Below are 19271 nucleotides of genomic sequence, written 5' to 3' on the forward strand. Positions count from 1 at the left end.
ATAATAGGGAACTATTTTACACTGCATTATTTGGATTTACTTGCTTCGTGTGGCTGTATGAGAATGATGGCAGAGCAGCATTTGTTTCTTCCCACCCCTCCCTTCTCTCTTCAGCCATCACATGAACAAATGATGCAGCATCCGGCCCTATCAGCCACCCAACACCAAACCGTAGGAACAAGGAGTCCTCTCAGGCATGTAATTCCTGCTGTTAGCATTAGTCTAAAAGCCTATAGATGGATCTCTGCTTAGTCACAGTTGTCTTGTAACAGTGTTTCAAGTTCAATTTGTCTCTTGTCATATAAACATGTCTTCTAAAGACAGCTTGCAATAGACACACAGAAAATTAGACACAAATAAAAATACAGTATATTGACTGACAATTTAACAGTTGGAAAATGCAGAATCTGGACATACACTGAGCTGCTGACTTGTTTGTTTTTTGTGGTTCAGGTGACAGACACAAGGGGAGAAATCACAGGAGATGACTGTGTGCCTTTCAGGCCTGGACACGGTTGGGTTCACCAGTCTCCTGGGATAGATGAGGACACTGCTGAACAGTAGCCCTGTTGTGGTCCTGTAAACAGTCTGAGCCTTTGGCACTTCTGCACAACACTCGCAAGCAGCAATAAGAAACACAGCCGTGATTCAATGCTTTTTTTCCCACCGTTAAGCTCTGCAACAATAAAATTCTTCCTGACACTGAGGAAAGTTTGTAAGTCTAAGAGCAAATAACATGTACGCCTGCCTGTCATTGTACATGTGTACTTGCATTTTAAATGTTATTTGCTTTCTTTAAGGGCTTTTGGCTCATTATCACAGCCTTCACTTATGATCCCATGTGGTTTCCCTGACTCATGTTCCAGCTTTGACAGTGATGCTTGGGGGTGAAATGTGTAATTACAAAATCAGTAGGAGTTTTTTTTTTCTATTTTTTCCCAGGCTGAGAGCAAGCTGGTTTACCTTCCTTGCTGCTGCTTGGCAAACCCTGCTCTGTCCACACATCAGTGTTAGAGATCTGATCCTCCACAGGCGAGGATGCCAATACACCCGAAGAAATATAGATTAGAGATGTTTCTTGGAAAGGCAGATAAAAGCTGGCAGTGTCTGTGAGAGGGGGAGGTGGGAATAGGTAGATAGGCAGAGAGGAAGAAGTGCGATGAGTCTGCGCTCATACTGACAAGACATAAGAAGCAAGGTGTGTGTATGCTACCCTGTAAGTCTCAGCAGATACATCAGTTTGTCTTCATGTGCAGGTGTGAGACTGTAGTTGTGCAAATTCGACGAAGTCTCTGTAAGTTACTGTTTGCATTAAAATCAAGCGCTACAGCATCAAACAGATGTCACAGCACATGTGATATCAAAGTGCTATTGAGGTCGAATACACAGGTCGTATGTAAAGAGCAAGAAACATCCATCGGTATGCTGTATTGATGACAAGATGCCTTTAAACTGTTACAAATTCAGCAAATACAATAGATTTACAAGAACTCACCAGGGTATGGAACAGCAGATAAAGTTTAAATCTGTATTTTCCATTCTTTTGCTGAATCTCGTTGGCCCACAGTAGTCGAAATGATATAGATGTTCATTTTAAAGTTCTTTGGGGCTTTAACATAAACTCCGTCGAGGAGGGAAACAAAAAAAAAAAGAAAGAAAAAAAAGCACTCCAAAAACACTCGTGTGCACTCAGGGATCCGAACAGATGTCAAAGTGGTTTGCGAGGATGGCTGCTCCGGACAAATCCGATGCAAGGTTCTACACCAGTGAAAAACTTTGAGAAAGCAGCCGGGGAGCGCTCGGGGTGACAGCCAGTTTATCCCAGAGTAATTCGAGGTTCCTAGAAGCAGAGACTTTGACCTTTCAGGGGATAATGACTTTACAAAATGAAATCATCCGGCAGGAGATGGAGTCAAGAGGACATACGAATGATAGGAGGAGGTGAGAGGGTAGGAGGAGAGAGAGACTCGAGGAGCGTAAAGGAGCTGACGATTAGATGATTAGAAATACATTTTTTTCAGCCAGAAACAAGCGGGATCCAGTGTCGGACAGATGTGATCAAACGGGGCTACCAGGACGTAGACAGCCACCATGCAAAGCTTGTTAAATATCCCGTTGTGGATTCCGCCCAAGCGCCGTTTTTCTTACTTGACCCGCCTACTCTGCATCGCTGTGTGGAGAAGCGCAGGATCCTGTAGGAACTGTCGACAGGCGCTCAGCACAGAACGGGCATGGACGCCTCAGCTCTCCCCTGTGCCCCTCTCTCACTTTGTCACATGTTTAAGACACAAGAAGCTCTCTGTAATAGCTGCCAAAGGATGGTAGACTAAGGTGGGCGACATGTCGAGCATAATAACAAGCGTTTTGACAACAGTCACCCTCTCTACTTTTAGAAAACCGTCTGATTTTCAATCCGAATTATATTCTCCTTAACTTTATGCTTTATTACAGTCTAGCAAATGCAATGTTGCAGGGATTTCTAAAGACAAGAACAGAGGTAACAAGTGAAATCCCTCTTTAAAGCTTTTCTGGTCCACTCCAAAAAGCTCCTCCAGAGAGGTCGTCAGCCTCTAAGTCCTCATCTGTTTGAGCTGTCACATTAGTTTGAAAGGAGAGAAGGTGTTAAGCGTATGTCTAATCCTCTTCGGTTTTGTCTTGTGAAGCATGCCTATGCATGAACCATGAATCATTACATGGCGCTGCAAAGGCAACGCTTCTGAAATCACCATGCAGCAGAGATATAGCCACTGAGTGCACGAATAGATGCTGGCATTCTTATAATGACTATGACAGCACATATTATAGCTGCAGGGATCAGCGCTGTTACCGGGCACCTGATTTCATTTTAGATTGCGTTGATCAAAATTAGCGCGGGGGAATGGTTTGAATTGGTCAGGAAAGAAGGTTCTGATGTAGTTTAGTGGCTCTCGTTGCCACAAGGGACTAATTAATATATAGTGAGGGAAAAGGGGCATTTTGTTTTCATTCCTTCAAAAATACAGTTTGGATTTGCTATTTGCACACCGCACATATTGTACAGCAGTTACTTATATTATTCTATGTTAGCTTTATTTCATCTTATTTGTCTATTTTATCTTGAATCTTGAATCTTGAATCTTGGATCTCTCGGACATTCTCCTTCCAGGACGTGACTTAAGGAGAAAATCAGTTGACGTTATCATCTACTATCAGTTCCATTGCACGAATGCAAAATACAGTACTCAGTGGTGCAATGGTAAGCCCAATGATATACGAGACATGTGGCCAAGTTGAAAGTTTATGGTGCTGCATCACATACAATTCACTGTGGTGGTGTCTTTGGGTCACTGGTGAACCCATTATTCTGATGAGGCTTAAGGAAAGGACATAAATCTACCCGCAAACGACTAAAATTAATCCGTGAAAGCCATGTTCTCTTGGAATTCTACAAGCACAGCAGCCCCAGTGTGGCGCTAATTAACCCACTTCCCCATGTGTTTCAGTGTCCATTTAGTATGCTGTGCCGCGCCGGAGCTGTCCGTGGTCCTGAGGCTGATTTATGTCGCGTCCCAGTTGAACTTTGTGTCTGATCCAGCGTGACAGTCTCTGTTTTATATACCGTCAATTTTCATCAGAACGTTACTAAAAAAAAAATTGAACATGGGTTAATGTAACCATTCTTTTGAGTGTATATGTGCATCTGCATGCGATAGCACTGAACAGTGAAATAGGAGCATTGTCTCACAGTTAATTTGCCATGCATTTTTAACATTTCTACCTGGTTGCTGTTGATATATAAGCTTATAGTTAAGACGCTGTTAGTACGCTAACTCTTAGATTAATGGAGAAACTATTAATTGTCTTTACATCAAGCACACTCTTCTTAATGTTAAAACACAGACAAACTAGCTTTTGTCAAAAAACTAAAATTCAAATAGCTCTTTGTTGGAAACTGTGGCCCTCCCTCTCTCCCTTCTTGCCTATAACCCACCATGTACTGTATTTCTGCTAATGTCACTATCAAGCATTAATGAAAACCATTAGCATATTAATGAGTGATGTTCATGAAATGGATCTCTATCATGTCTGGTGGAACTGAAGCAACCCAATGGATTTACTACTCCAGTGTCTTTGATGAGCAAGGCAGTGTAACTAATTTACACCTTAAGCAAAGTCTCATTAGAGGACCTGGGAGAGTCTGGAGAGCATCGCATTCATTTAATCTCTGTGACCATATGGAAAATTTGTCCAAGCAATATGAACAGGGATAGAAATGTCACATGTGAAACTTTGGCTTTTTCACAGACGTCCTTTGTTAAAAACAGAGTTTGTGTCCATGTCAGTGATGAATAAGTCCTGATACACAGATATGACCTTTCTTGGGAACTTCTTAGCTTTGCTTGTATGGTGGTTTGATGTTAAGTTTTTTTTTTGCTGTCAATACTCAAGTTAATTGAAAACACAACATTTACCTGATTTTCTCCACTCTAGGCTTTTACAAAAGAGGAGGAAGAAAAACAACTTTGCAGGGAGTGATGAGTGCTTTTTCTGTAGGGGCCAGAGAACAAAACTAAAATTGCTTGATGATTTTTCAACCAAAGTCTTGGTAGATTCTCATGTAGCACACTGGTTTACTGTCAGGCTCCTTTGAACTCTTCAGGTAATTTCTTAACATTCACACACAAGCTAACCTTCCTGTAATTTGACCTTAACTGTCTCCAATATCCCTCAGGCAGCCATGGAGGACAGTTGATTCAGATAACTCTATTCCTCTGGGCCTGTGAAATGAATTTAGGTCTGTTCAACTAAAAATCCATTCATTTTGGCTCCATTTTACAGTCTATCATCTCCCCCAGAATACCATCACACCAGCAGTAATCTATTCTATATTTAAAACAGGTAGGATTATTTGGTGCAGTGAATGAATTTCCCCCATACCTCATACAGATTATCTTGAGTTTCTTCTTGTTGTTGCTGCACTACATATTTGGCTGTAGAATATAAGCCAGAGCCAGCTGTATAATACCCTGTTTATTATTGTATATGCTTATCTCTGAAAGCCCATGACAAAAGGTTCACAAACAGAAGGAACTTTAATTTTTGCTCAGAGAGAATATCCAACATATTTTCTCAATAAAAATAAAATTTCGCTTTTCCTCATGCCTTTTTAAAGAAGATGTGTCACACTCATTGTTATTTACCTTTTATTAACAAAGGCAAAACCTGAAAAACAGCCCCACTGACACTTCTCCATTGTAGCTTCAGGAAAAGACTTAATGAGACTGCTCAGGGTTGGTGCTTTTTAATCTACCAAAATCTCTATAATATCATAACCAGTTCCCAAATGTACTCCAACATTGTGGTTATTGTACGGTAAATAACAGTTTGTGTAATGGCCAATAAGGCCTTAATGATGACCCTGATGAGAAAAGGAATTAATGTGATACTGGAGGCAACAAGGTAAGATAACCTTCTAAATAGCAATACTCTGACACTCATCAATGTTTTCACTCAAGATATCCACCATGATAGCACAGCATTAGGGCCTAACAGTGTGGCTAGTAATTCAGTTCGGTTGTAGGAATGATGGATCAGCGTAAGGTAAGGTAAGGTAAGGTAAGGTAAGGTAAGGTAAGGTAAGGTAAGGTAAGGTAAGGTAAGGTAAGGTAAGGTAAGGTAAGGTAAGGTAAGGTAAGGTAAGGTAAGGTAAGGTGTGCTGCTATGACAAGCCTTTAGTAAACAGAGGTCATAGTAGCACTGATATAGAGATAATGTTCCCCTCATAAAAAAAGTAAAAAATAGAAAAACAAAAAAGACATTCTACCCTTCATACAATCCTAGAGGCATGGCAGGGTCAGAGTACCTTATTGAGTTTTTCACAAATCAATAAAAATTCAAATTATTGTAATAGTATTATTGTTGTTAAACTTATGACAATAAAGTTGAATTAATGGACAAGCTTGGAAAACAACATCACTGTGCCCTCAGGTTAGCTGCTGAACTTATAACTACCTCTGTTAAGCAATGCGTCTGCCTGCCAAGCAGAGCTGTAATAAACATTTGACACTGCGTCCTTTGCTGCTGCTGTAATGTGTCCATTTAAAAAAAGTCTAGTAAAAAGTATAAACTATTAAAATAGTATCTGCATGTAATATTTTTTCACCAATACAGACATAATATATTAATTGAATGGCAGAAAAAATGGGAGTATATATCAGTGGGCCTTAATATACAATGTATACTGCGCTGTTGTAAGCCTATCATTGAAACCGAGAACAGATAGCTTGAAGATATATCTGAAATGATATAGTACTGTGAATGAAAAGGCTATGGCTTCTCCATTATCCATCTATCACCTATGATGTACTGCAGATAAACTACTAGGCGGCAACAAGCTCTTGCTGAGAGGCTGACCTCGTTGATGAAAGCGAAAACTCCCTCACGGCCATCATGGCTTACACCCCCCTCTTTACAATACAACAGACAGAGCTTGTCTGTGTACAAGGGAACTCATATCAACACTATTACTTGTTGGGGGTGGCGTGTGTGCACTGACAGAGAGGAAAAACACACAATTTGTCTCCACATGAGATGGAGAGTCGTTCTACATCAGCACTTGAGGGTAAAGTCAAAAGGCCAATCTCATACTGTGCAGCTGTGCTGCATCTCCACTAGTCTGCAACTTTCATGTTTGAAGACCACCTGGTTTTATGTCACACAGATACATTTCAACAGACTGATATAAATAAGTGACAACCATAAAGGAGCTTTGTCATGTTCTAAGTACTGCAAGCTAAGTCAGTTTGTAAAAAAGTGTGTTAATCATAATGTGAGTCATCTTTTTAAAAAGTATACAAAATAAGATCTTTAGTATTAACTTAAATTGATAATAGATGGTAATTATAGATCCCTGAAATGCACTGATAGTCCAACTTTTTGAACCCTTTAGGATTTTATGTCTGCATGAATATGACATCAACACATCATCAGATTTGTCCACATTGAAAGATAAAGTTAAAACAACTGAACTACACAGGACTAGATCGATACATTTCTATTAGCTTCACTCATTACTACCCAAGGAACTATTAAACACAAGGACAGTCATACTCCTGTATTGATTGGATCTTATTGTTATATTCAGGACTTTTAACTTGGCCACTCAAAATACCAACTTTATTATTCTTCAATCAGTGCTTGGCAGAGCTGTGTGTGTGAATGATCTTTGTCATGCTGCAAGAGATTTCCAACTGGCATTTGTTGATATGTAAAATGATAAGCAAAACCTATGATCCAGCAATTATGCTTCACTGATGGCGAATCTTCTTAGTTCTTAGCTTGTCTCATTCATCCAAAAAACATTTTTTCCAACAGCAGTCTGTCTTATCCACATGACCTTTGTCATAGAGCAGATGAGAAACAGTGTTTTATTTTGGGAGGGGTTTCTTTCTGTTTGCAGCCCTGTAATGCACACCATTGTTCGGAGTTTCTGTGATGGCAGACATAGATATTTTGCTGCTCAGGAAATACCCAGGGTTTTTTGGTATTGGTAAGGTTACAGTGGTTTAGCCTTTTTCATTTAACTGTACACAGTAGTCTGATGAGCATTTAGTATTAATAAGTACACAGTTAAACAGTTAAGCAACTCTTTTTCCTTACATCGTAATATATCTACATTTTTCTTGTCAGTATACACATAACATAACACATAACACTATACACATAATATGTCAGACTATAATAGATCGTATCCACCCACAGTTCATTGTCATTTCATTGTTTGGAGAGCTCTGAAAGTAAATTACTCAAAGTAAGTGCTAATCCTCGAGCTTCCCATACTTTAGTCATTCACAGATAATATATTCAATATTTTTCTTCAATAAGTTAATGGCAGATCACTTCATATAATAATATATACATATAATTTAATCATATACTTTTGAGGTTGACAATCAGTCCATATAGTCAATATAAACAGAAAATGCCAATATATTCACAAACATTAAACTCCTCATACTCTTACACAGCTGTACAGCACTGCATACTACCGACATTAATTCTAATAAGCTAGAAAGTATTTCTAGCAGCATTCTTTAATGAAAAGAGAGGTATCTTATTTATCTGTTGTTATTTATTTATGCTTTTTCAAATTCAAGGTCAAACATTCTGTCATCATAATTATTATGATGCACCATGGCGGAGCAGCGACTGGCACAATGATTTTTGCTTTGAACTTGTCAAATGGCTGTAATTTTTCTGTGAAGTCTTAGCTGTCTCACCAGAAAATGGGTGAGAATATTTTTTCTCCCACATGTAAAAAACATAGTAATGTCACAATAAAAAAACACAAATTGTGAGATAATAAGGGGTAAAGTAGTTTACATTGCCTTTTGTTTTCTATAGGGATCATCATACAAACCTCTAACTGTGTATTTATTAATACTAAAACTTATGCATATGTTGTAAGCCCTTGGACAATATTGAGTTGGGGGGCTTGAACTTGTTTATGTGGTGTGTTATGTTTCTCTCTGGTGGTGACATGAGCTCATGTTTTATCTTTTCTCGTCTGGTGAACCTGGACAGGCCCGATTAAGGGAGCCAGTAAAGACAAAGAAAGGGAGCTTGGCTCACTCTCCTTCTAGCCTCCTGAGTTGGCAGTGCTGCTGACACCTAGTCTAGTTACTGTTTGTTTGTTTTTTCCTTTCTTCTCTTCTCTTATTTATTTATAATTGGTGGGATGGATAGTCTTGTTTTCACATATTTTGTTCTGGTGGGTTTAGCTAATGTGGGCCTTGAGTGAAGAGAGACACCAGATCCTATGGTCCTTTGTGGGCTGGTCTGACTGACCTCTCTTCTTTTTCTTGAGATAGCCGTTGGTTTTCTTGCCAGTAAAGTTTGGTTTCTTCTTTTTATTGTGTGTCCTCTTCTGTAGAGGGCCTCTGGGAGTGTATGTGTGTGGCGGTGCTGATAGGGAGCATATATCATGAAGTGATGAGGAACTTGAGGTAGGTGAGAAGTGGATAGATGGATGGATAGATAGATGATTATCTTTGCTGGTGAACATGTATCAGAATACCCCGACTGAACAATCAGTTTATATGCAAACGGCCTCATCATATGCAGAAGATCCCATGAACTTAGTTAGTGTGTCTTTTGAGCAACAAATTATAAATAACATATTTGTGATAAGAGAACATCTAAACAGCATATTGACTTATTGGAATAGAAAAATGTAAATAGTCAGATATTTCTAAATTTAAAGATTTATAAATTTTTTCACTGTGTTTTAAAAAAAATAAAATAAAATTTACTAGCTGTCCTTTCAGGATTTGGTTGCAGCATCTGTGTGACTGACAGCATGTTCTTAGAGTTTACATCTCCATAGACCCCGTAGATATGCAGTTTCTAACTGGCATCGTGGACAACATTATATAATGACTGTTTTTTGTTTATCATTTTGTGAGAGACACTTTTTGGCTCTCTATTACAATAACTGACATTTGTAGTATGTTGGGCAAACTGCAAAAATCCGTGTTTTCTTATCATGGCGCTGCTTTATAATTTGCATAGAAAATGCCTCCCTAGTGTGATAGAAGAGTGCTGGGGAAGTGAGAGGTGCTTATTTCAGTTCATTCTTCTCACCCCACCTATTTCTTTTGCTTGAAGAGTAAACAAATGACAAAGCTGAAGTCATAGAGATAAATTCTCAACCTGTGCTTCGCCTAGGATTGAGTGGTGGAGGAACGGACAAGTTAGGGCTTGTGAAGTGACCTGGTCCACATTACCCCTGTCACTATCTGTATTTCCCAGCTTGGCCTGATAGATCCATGGGCCCTCTGCTGACAGAGATAATACAAAGTCAGAGAGAAAGACTGTCTTGTGACAGCGTTGGGATAAGCAGAGATGGAGGGGAAGTGCACGACTCAGCGAAAGGTGTCACACCATTAAAATTGAATTTACAGCGGGTTTCAAACAAATCTGTAAGCTCTGTGGCTGTAGAAAGAGATGGTTGGAGACTTAGAGGACATTACAAATTGGCACACTAGTTCTTAGGACCACTGAATCGTTCATTACACCTACCACCACTTACCAGTTTAAGCTTTGATGAGTTTGGCAAAGTGTTGTCCACAGTTAATTTATATAAGATGAACTGGCTGCGGTGACTTCTCAGCCTACTGTTGAGTCCTCCTGTGTCATAAAATATGTAAAAAATGACCAGCTTTTCTTTTCTAGGTAAAAATATCCCAAGAAAGTCTTGGGTGTTACATTTATATGAGTAGTGATATAAAAATACATATCATAATGTATTACTGCTTCTTCTATGCTTATGGTTTCTGTGTGTAGTCACAACAAGAGGGATATAATTATCTTTAAACATAATTTAACTGGTTAAAATCATCAAGCAATTTTATTTTAGTTCTTTGGCCCCTACAAAAAAAGCACTCATCACTCCCTGTGAAGTTGTTTTTGTTCCTCCTCTTCTGCAAAAGCCTATTAAGACTATCTCTACAAAGCACAAGGTGTAAGGTGAGAAGAATTACTCAAACATTATATTACGGGAAGCATTTATCATTGTAGAAAAGAGAATTTTCAGCTGAAGGCTGAGAGGAAACAAGTGATCTCACTGTGCACCAGACAAAGGATACACCTGATGACCCCAGAACAAATATAGGAACTAAAAGCATTCCTTGAACTTGGCTTTTGTCATTGGAAAATTACCAAAACCAGTTGACCCAGTTTTAAGGAGCATTTGTTAAAGTTTTTTTTATTACCATCTGTCCGAATGTAACTCTTCAAATCAAGTAGAACATAGAAATTGTATCTTTGACACAACATGAAAGGTATTTATCTCAATTGCGACTGGCATTCAGTTATTCAATTACTTTACTATCCCCTCTCACCTGAGTTAGCGAGTCTTATTTTTTGTTCCACTTTCTTTGATGTTTCCTCATCAGTATCAAACTAAAATTATTTCACATTAAATGCAGCATATTGATGGTGTCCATTGAAGTAAAAACAGACTGTTGTCTGTCACAGAACAAAACAATGAATCAGATAAATCAAACATAATTGGCAAAATGTTTCCTCAAACAGAACATAACATACAAAGAAAAATATTCTTTTGAAGTTAGGAATTCAGTCTTCTTATCTGTCCTTTAATGAACAATAAGTACAGTACCAGAAACTGCCATTACAAAACAACCCATCAGGAAATAGAGACAGTTTATGGAGTTGATAGGTGACAGAGGAATTGCAAAAGGGATTTAATCTTTGGTGTTATTAACCAACTCAAGATGTTGTCCAGTGTGCATTTGAACAATTTGCTCCAGTTAAACACAAGACCCTAAACAAGAACATCAAGGAAACATAAGTATTTGAGGTTAAACTGCCAGTCAAGCATTTTTCTATTAGTTTGTTGAATAGTCTGAACGCTTAGGCTATTTACTATCATAACGTGCCCCCAGTGTTATTAAATACTACAGATCTCAAAATAGACACACTCTGAAGAAGAAAGGGATAGAGTTCATTTGGTCATACCACACCATGAAATGGTCTGCTTGCATATAGATGTAAATTAATGGATTAAAAAGGACCTGCTGCAGTGTTCCTATGTGTTATTTTGGCTAAATCACAAACTTTTCATTAAGACCTCATTTAGCAAAGTTGTGAGGGGCTGCAGATTAAATTCATAAATCTCTCCAGGTTTCTTACCTTTCACTTTGTCACACTGTTTTCAACTTGTCAGCTTTGATGTAGAATAATGATTACAGCCATTCTAAATCTGAGTGAGTAGTTTGAAATATCAGAAAAAAATTGAGGGTGCTCAGAGGTCAAGTGGTAAAGAGCATATTGGTAATGCCTGATGTGTTTGTTGACAGTTCAAGTCCCGACCATGTTGATCTTTGCTGCATATCCTTTCCCCAGTCTTTCTCCCACCTTTCCTGTCTCTTTTGTAATCTTTATGCATTTGGCAGGCGCTTTTATCCAAAGCGACTTACACTCATAGTCCAGGTAGGCGGGTAGCATAAGGGGTTTTTGCCTAAGGACCTCTACTAGAAGTAGTACCATTCATGCAGGGTTGTCAGGATTCAAACCCTGGTCACCCACGGCAATCTTACCAATAACCTGTCCATTAAAGGCTAAATATGCCCCCCACATAAAAAGATCTCAAATGATAATGTGTCATATCAAAATCAAGTAACCGATAAGAATATACTGATTTTAGATTTAATCTAATATTTGAAAAGTGCATGAGGATCATTGATTATGGCCCTGTGATGGACTGGCGACTTGTCCAGGGTGTACCCCGCCTGTCGCCCAATGACCGCTGGGATAGGCTCCGGCCCCCCCGCGACCCGACCGACAGATTAAGTGGGTATAGAAATGGATGGATGGTTGGATCATTGATTAAAGCATGTCTTTGCCCCAGTTTCATGACAAACCTGCAACGTCATACACATAATTAAGATGTTGCACAAGGATGACTTGGCTTGCTTTCAAGACAAATTTTCATCCATCAACATTTATTCATAGTTTTTGTGTCTTCAAGGGTTTTACAGAATATTAATAGAGAAACAGAGCTGTCACAAATCTCTGGCATTGTTGTTTTATTCCCACAGCAAACAAGGGATTTTGGGGGCCCTTAGAAAGAGTGATTGACAGCCATGTTAAATTACAAAGAACTACCAGAAGAGGCCTCTTCTCTTAAGGTTTGAGTAGCTGTAATTTTCTCTGAATCTGGTGCAAGAATTCCCATGTTCCACAGCCCCAATTTAATAGTCTTAAAATGCCCTTGTGTACTGGGTGCTTAACAAAAACTGCTAAGCTGCTAATGCCAAGTTAATTAATGGGACTCCAGTTGCTTGGGCCTACGAAAGACACACAAAGCCAAAGAGGTAATATTCTTTTATGTAAGTGTCGTTATTGATAATAATGGTTTGTTGTCAACTGGACATACTCCTATTGGCTCTCTCAACGTCTTTGTTCATTTTGTTTTACAAACTCATGGCTTTTCAAAAAGATATATCAGTTTCAGTATGGCAGCTTTTTGGCTTCCATATGCTTTCACATCTAAATGGAAGTTAGTAGTTTCCACTCAACACACTGGCTCAAGAAGACTCAAATACGTTATCCTTCCATAGCAAATTTCAAACTTAAGTTTTATAATCACTGATTTGTTCTTTTTTTAAAAAGTCTTTGAATGGTTTAATATTTACAACTAATCAGTTTGAATAAATCACAAACCAACCCACAAATCAATAAATAGCTCCTGGCTGCTTCTGCATAAAACTCTTATAGAGTTCTACTGTAGATGGACTGCCACAAATGTTAGAATGGATGTCCATGGTGTCATTACTTTCTATATTTTATTTTGTGTAAAACCTTTTGTTTGCTTTCAATCACTGATTACTTCTGTTTGGACTTGCTGTGTAGTAAGGTTTAGGCATTTACCTGAAACCCATAACATGGATCAACAAGGACTTGGGTGAGTCTTTCTTCTCTGTAATTGCTCAATCAACATGTTCTATTTTAAGGTTTTTTTCTGAATTAGTTTTGTTTAATTTTTTTCTTTTTCTTATGAAACAAAAAATCAATTACTCCTTGAGATTTTCAACTAAGCTTTGATGTACCATGTCTGTTTTTTTTTTTTGTTTGTTTCCTTCTAAGCTAAGCCAGGTAGTTTTTAACATCATTTACACATATCCATGTTATTTACATGACCAAGAAATGCTTGTAGCAAATGTAGCTCAATTGAAGAGGAGAAATGTAATATGTAAGGGAAGAGTGAGTGCAAGGAGGAGGTTCAAAGTTCAAATCTTCCTTTGACCTTCATCCACCAGGAATGTAGAGATCACTGGCAAAAAAAGCAGGAATATTGTATGTGCAGTATTATTTGTATAATCTGTTTTACAGAAACATGGTTGCATGACAAATTAACTTACCACTTACCTGTTATAAAACAAAGAATATATTTTTTGTTGTAAACTTGGGTCTGTAATGTTAAAAAAGATCATTAAGTCACAAGGGACGCTTTCAGTTGAAAAACAAGTCTAAGAACAGTTAAAACTCATTATTTTAGAATAGAAATAGAAATAGAAAATAGAATAGAATAGAAAAATACTTTATTCGAAAGGAGTAAAATGCCATGATATTTTTAATTTGTTCATTTCATCTCAGAAGGGTTAAGTATTTTCAATGTAGCGTTATCAGTGTTCTGCAAAGTGGCTTTAGTCTGGCAATCTCAGATTGATGGCTTTTGCCTGCACATACTTAAACTGGGGGAATCAACATTGTTTTTCTCATTCGAGTAAATTCCTTCACTGAAGAAACATAGCCTGATCACTCTTGTGATTATGTCCCTATATTCATCAGATTTGTTGTATGCATTTGACACTGTGACAGTATTTGTAAGAAATCACTAATGAGTTTGAGTGCCAAGACAATGTTATGTTGCATTCTCACTGTGTTTCAGTGAAAGTTTAAAAAAAAAAAAGTGGGTTAGCAAACCCTTGCGAGTTAGCTGAGCTAGCGTGACTTCACAAAGTGATTTTGCTATTTCTTGTCAACTTTTATACACTTTTATGCACTTCATTATATGTTTTACACTGTTTATATTATATTGTATATTGTTTACATCTTGTTGAAGTAATATTTCAGTTTTTGAAGGTTTTGTCAGTTGGAAAAAAATTATTTTTATCAGTAGTTGAGCAACTGTCTCAAGGGGACACTGTATTGTTTTCAAAGAGAATATGTGTCCTACTACAGCTAACCTGCTGTGCAGTTATATTATGCTCAGTCTTGTATGTTTATATCATTCGAATAAATTCCTTCTCTGTGGAAACACCCTATTACTCTTGTGAATATGTCCCCATATTTCTCAGTTACCCCTTCAGGGATGCAACAGTTGCAGGAACACACTCTAGACTCCTCTGGGGTGGTTGTGCCAATCGCTAGTTTGATCCGGCTTTCCACTTCAACCACTTGTTTAAATTCCCCTGGGCCACACACTGAACCACATATCAGTGTATACAGCCCTTTTCACACTTCTGTTGTGTCTTCTCAGCACAAAAAAAGCCATTCTCAGTAATCCACCATGATTGTTTCTACTTGACAATTCATGCTTGCTAAACAGAGGTAACTCAGACTGACAGTGTTCTTGGTTAGAGTGGTATATTCCCCAACGCCAGCTTGCCCTTACACATATAGCCCATTTACTCTTTGTTACTACCTCCCTTGCCTGCTCAGAAAGCACAGAAAGCACAGGATCAACATTAACGTCTTGATATTTGATTAACATGAAGATTGAAAGTAAGTGCAATTTAATCCAGTGCCTCTCTGCCCATTTTTCAGGCTATATGGACAGACAGAGACTACAGACAGAGTTATAACATCAAAGGAATTGTCTTGTACATGGCCAGGATTCCTAGACCAGGTATGTCTGCACTCATATACTGAACAATTTGGTGTGAGTGTCCATCCATGTTGTCTACCAAGAGAGTTCTCGAGTTATCTGCTGATACTGCATGGGATGTCATCAACTTATTTGTTGTCATGCTACAAACAAAATACCAATGCATTCTCTTACTGCTACACTTTCAAGTTCAGTTGAGAAATACTGTATTAATTAAGTTCATTATTAATAACAGGGATGTATTAAAGTATTTAAAAGATGCTCATAGAGACACTTATTTGCATTTTGTGTCCATGTCACCACAAAGAAGGAAACATCAAACTTCATTTGAAAGTCGCTTTGGATAAAAGCGTCTGCTAAATGCATAAACATAAACATGAACATTGAAAAATATAGAAAACTGTAAAATGCCCAAATAATTTGAGTATTCACAACATTTGATTCGCTTTACATTTCAGCTAAAATTAGTTCTTCTTTGTCCCTTTTTGTTTGCAGCCCCCCTACATTTAGGGTCTGGGGTAATTGAAAGATAGATTCCAACATTCTTCCATTGGTTGCAAAGCTTTATCTAAACCAGTTGTGAGGGAAGATAATTAAAGGTCAAATGACTGACCAAGGCAGTGCATCCATTTGCAACATGGCTTCTCTTGATAAAACACCATGTCACACAATCGTTTAATTGACTTTGCTATACATGTGGTATCTTAGAATGGAGACAATTCAATTGTTAGGGGCAAGGTCATGAATCATCTTGCCTGTCTGTAAACAAGATCACTTAACAAGGATAGTAGATCTTGTAGATGATGTAAACCAATCCGATTTTGACCCAAGAAACAGAGTTCTAGCCCTCCAGATCAGCACAGATACTTTCAGCAGTGCACACCTTGCTATTGGTATCACTGGACCCGTAAATTTGAGAAACGTTCCTTTCATTTAATGGATCTGAAATACGTAGGCATTTCCCCCGATACAAGACGTGCATTTTAATGATTTATTTGGGTCTCCATTAGTCATGCCAATAATTTTACAATAATTCACAGAAAGCCATTGCTCAGACCTGAAGTTTAGGGAGGACAGGAAGGGTTTGATAATATACAGTTGTTGTTTTTTTATCTTTCAACTTTTGTTTTTGTCAAGCAAGTGTGCTGTCACTGTTTGCCACTATTCAGTAGATGAAAATCAATTCTCCAACTGCTATTATCATGTAGGTAATTCGTTTAGAATCTTAAATAAGAAACCATCCCATAAAGTATTATTCCTACAAGCGGGAGATGGGAAATATGAGTCATCCTTCTGACTCCTGATTAGATGTCGAATCTATTGAAAAGAGTCTTGTTTGGATGATGTTTACATACATGTTTATTTGTCAGTATTGCATTTTGGAGCCAGCTTGGAAGAGAGGTCTTTCTCACATGTGGGAACACTTCTATCTGATTGCTCCTGGTGGGTGTACTGGCTGTATAATAACGTAATAAGTACTGTAGGAAAAGTAAAATTACATATACAACAATAAGAAGATCCACTGGCATACCGGCAGAACAATCAAAATGTCTACCCTCACCTCTTTTAACTGCCAAAACAATTTTTATGCACACCTGCTTCATCGATTCCCTGTGAGCGGGTGTTTTCAAAATGTGGAGAAATTGTGAGCGAACAAAGAAACCGGCTCAATCCAAAAACTGTTGAAAAAATAATGTATCTGAATAAAAATCATTGACTGTCCCCCATCCTACATAATCACCCTCTGCCATAAGTTACACAAGCACACCTATGTCATAAGTTTACCACCTAAACCCATATTTTACCAGCAATCTTCTCAATAACACAATACACAATCCTCTCATTGATATTTATTTGTCAATAGAACATAATAATCAGTGTGTGCGTGCGTGCGTGTGTGTGTGTGTGTGTGGATGCGTATGTATGTATGTAGGCTATTTAATTAAAAGCCTGTCCACCAAATAGTCTGCCTAATTTGACTGCAGCCTGCCACTTCGCCAGGAGATGTCACTGTAACTGAAGCTTCGAGTAATGAACCCATTTTCGAAACAGTTGGCTCAAGTTTCATTTGGCTATCACAACCTGCATGACCGCATTGGTGTCATGAGTACACGATTGTGGTTTGCTGCGGTTGTGTTTTGAGTTCCAGATGGGGCTGAGCAGGTAAAGCAGGTAAAATCCTGCCAACACACCTGCTGCTCATCTGTACTCATCAGTGCTGGCTTCTTAAGGATCTGCAGGAGCTCCATTCTTCGCCAGATCGTCTTACTATCTCAGCTGGTAATCAGGCTCCCCAGTGCTGCTTTGATCATGAGTAAAAACCTTCGTATGACTTACTGTGTGTTTACCTTTGTTTCTCAGTGCAACCTTGCTTTTCCCAAGATCCCTGGATATTCCTGCCAACCTCTTCACGGTTATCGTCTACACTCAACTCTGCCTTCCCGCTGTATACCTGCCTGCTCGTCCGGCCGCCATCCTGGACAACCACGCCACAGTGTCCTCAGTTATCCCCCTCCATGTCGGAAACCTTCCTAGAAATAACACTTCTTATATAAGCTCTCCTGGACCCATTTAATTGTACCTCCTCTCTTCTTAGAGACATTACTGGACCGAACTTTCAGTGGATCAACATCACAACATTGCTTATAATGAATAATTTCTTTCCCATCTCTTGAGTCGGTCTGCTCTTGGGTCCCTCCCAGTGTTTAACGGCTTTTCCAGTGCCGTAACAATAGGAACATATTCAGGCAGAAGACAATCTCTGAGATGATTGTAAGCATTGAGCTGACAAAAAACTCCCTACAATATATGTACAGAATTAGAACATTGTTTTTACACTACTTCTGTATCTCAGTGGGTCTCACTCTCAACATTTTTGTTTTTCCATGTTCCACATAACTAAATACATTTTTTCCCAAATTGTCACATTTTTGTCTTGATGAGTGGCATAATACTTGACAATATCCACCCCTAACACAGCTATGTAAAACTCCAAATTGTTCCTCTTTTTCTTGTTTTGTTTTTACATTGCTTCATTGCCTAATTTAGATTGTTGTTACCTCATCATTATGACTAACTTCTTAGAAAAGAAACAACTTAAACGTTTAGACAAAGAGGCAGGTCAACTTTTATAGCAATAGAAAGAAAGATATAAGCAGATTTATGAAAATATATTGTTATATTGATTCTCATTAAGTCATTTTAGCCTAATGCATTTTATTTTAAGACAAAAATAACAACCTTGAAAAGATCTCTTCTGAATTAACACATAAAGAAGTTGGTAAAATGTAAATTAAACATCTTTTTCTTTGCCATTTTCACAGCATACACATGTCTCTAATGAGAAACAATGAGTCTTTATGCTGTGAAGAGTCACTGAGAATTTCATTAGTCTGAGTTATATTACTCTGTGTTGCTTTTGTGTTCTGTTATAATCTGAAACAAGTTTGAGTTTATTCTGGACTGAAGTATTTTACCCTCTGACAGTGTATATGCAGGGTACAAAGTGTAAGGATATATCTGAGAACCAAGTCGATATATTTTTGTATGACTTGACGACCTGTCGACTTTGCTGACATGGTTCTAATTGTGCTGGTTCAGTAAATCCCGGTCATCTTGTTATGCATCTTGTTCTGCAACGAGATTAAAAGAACAAGATTGATTTGCTAGTCGTCTTTGACCCATGCTTTTCTCTAAAGCCTGTACAAATGGCATGCATAATTGCTGTAGGATTGAGGAACGAGAGCACAACTGACAAATGAATATTTCAATGAATCTTAAGAAACGGATTTGATGGGTCTGTTGTTTTTTTCCTCTTGCTTATGGTCAGCTGTAAGTAAAGTGGCCATTGTCTGATTGCTTTGCTGTAGAAATGTTTTTT

General features: G+C 38.2%; 1 protein-coding gene across 2 annotated transcripts in view; it reads right to left on the minus strand.

Annotated features, from left to right (window-relative positions):
• Positions 1-2169, minus strand: part of brinp3a.2 (bone morphogenetic protein/retinoic acid inducible neural-specific 3a, tandem duplicate 2) — a 40436-nt gene extending 38267 nt beyond the window's left edge. Inside the window, exons 1-2 of one of the 2 annotated variants that reach the window (XM_072388967.1) lie at positions 1496-2169; positions 964-1107 (exon numbers count right to left, since the gene is read on the minus strand). The gene's annotated coding sequence lies outside the window, so the exon portion shown is untranslated. The remainder of the gene's footprint in view (positions 1-963; positions 1108-1495) is intronic. The other variant, XM_072388966.1, reaches the window with a different exon arrangement.
• Positions 2170-19271: the final 17102 nt, after the last annotated feature.

The sequence above is a fragment of the Leuresthes tenuis genome, unplaced genomic scaffold (genome assembly GCF_036924035.1).
Source record: "Leuresthes tenuis unplaced genomic scaffold, fLeuTen1.0.hap1 SCAF_7, whole genome shotgun sequence".
Lineage (NCBI taxonomy): Eukaryota > Metazoa > Chordata > Actinopteri > Atheriniformes > Atherinopsidae > Leuresthes > Leuresthes tenuis.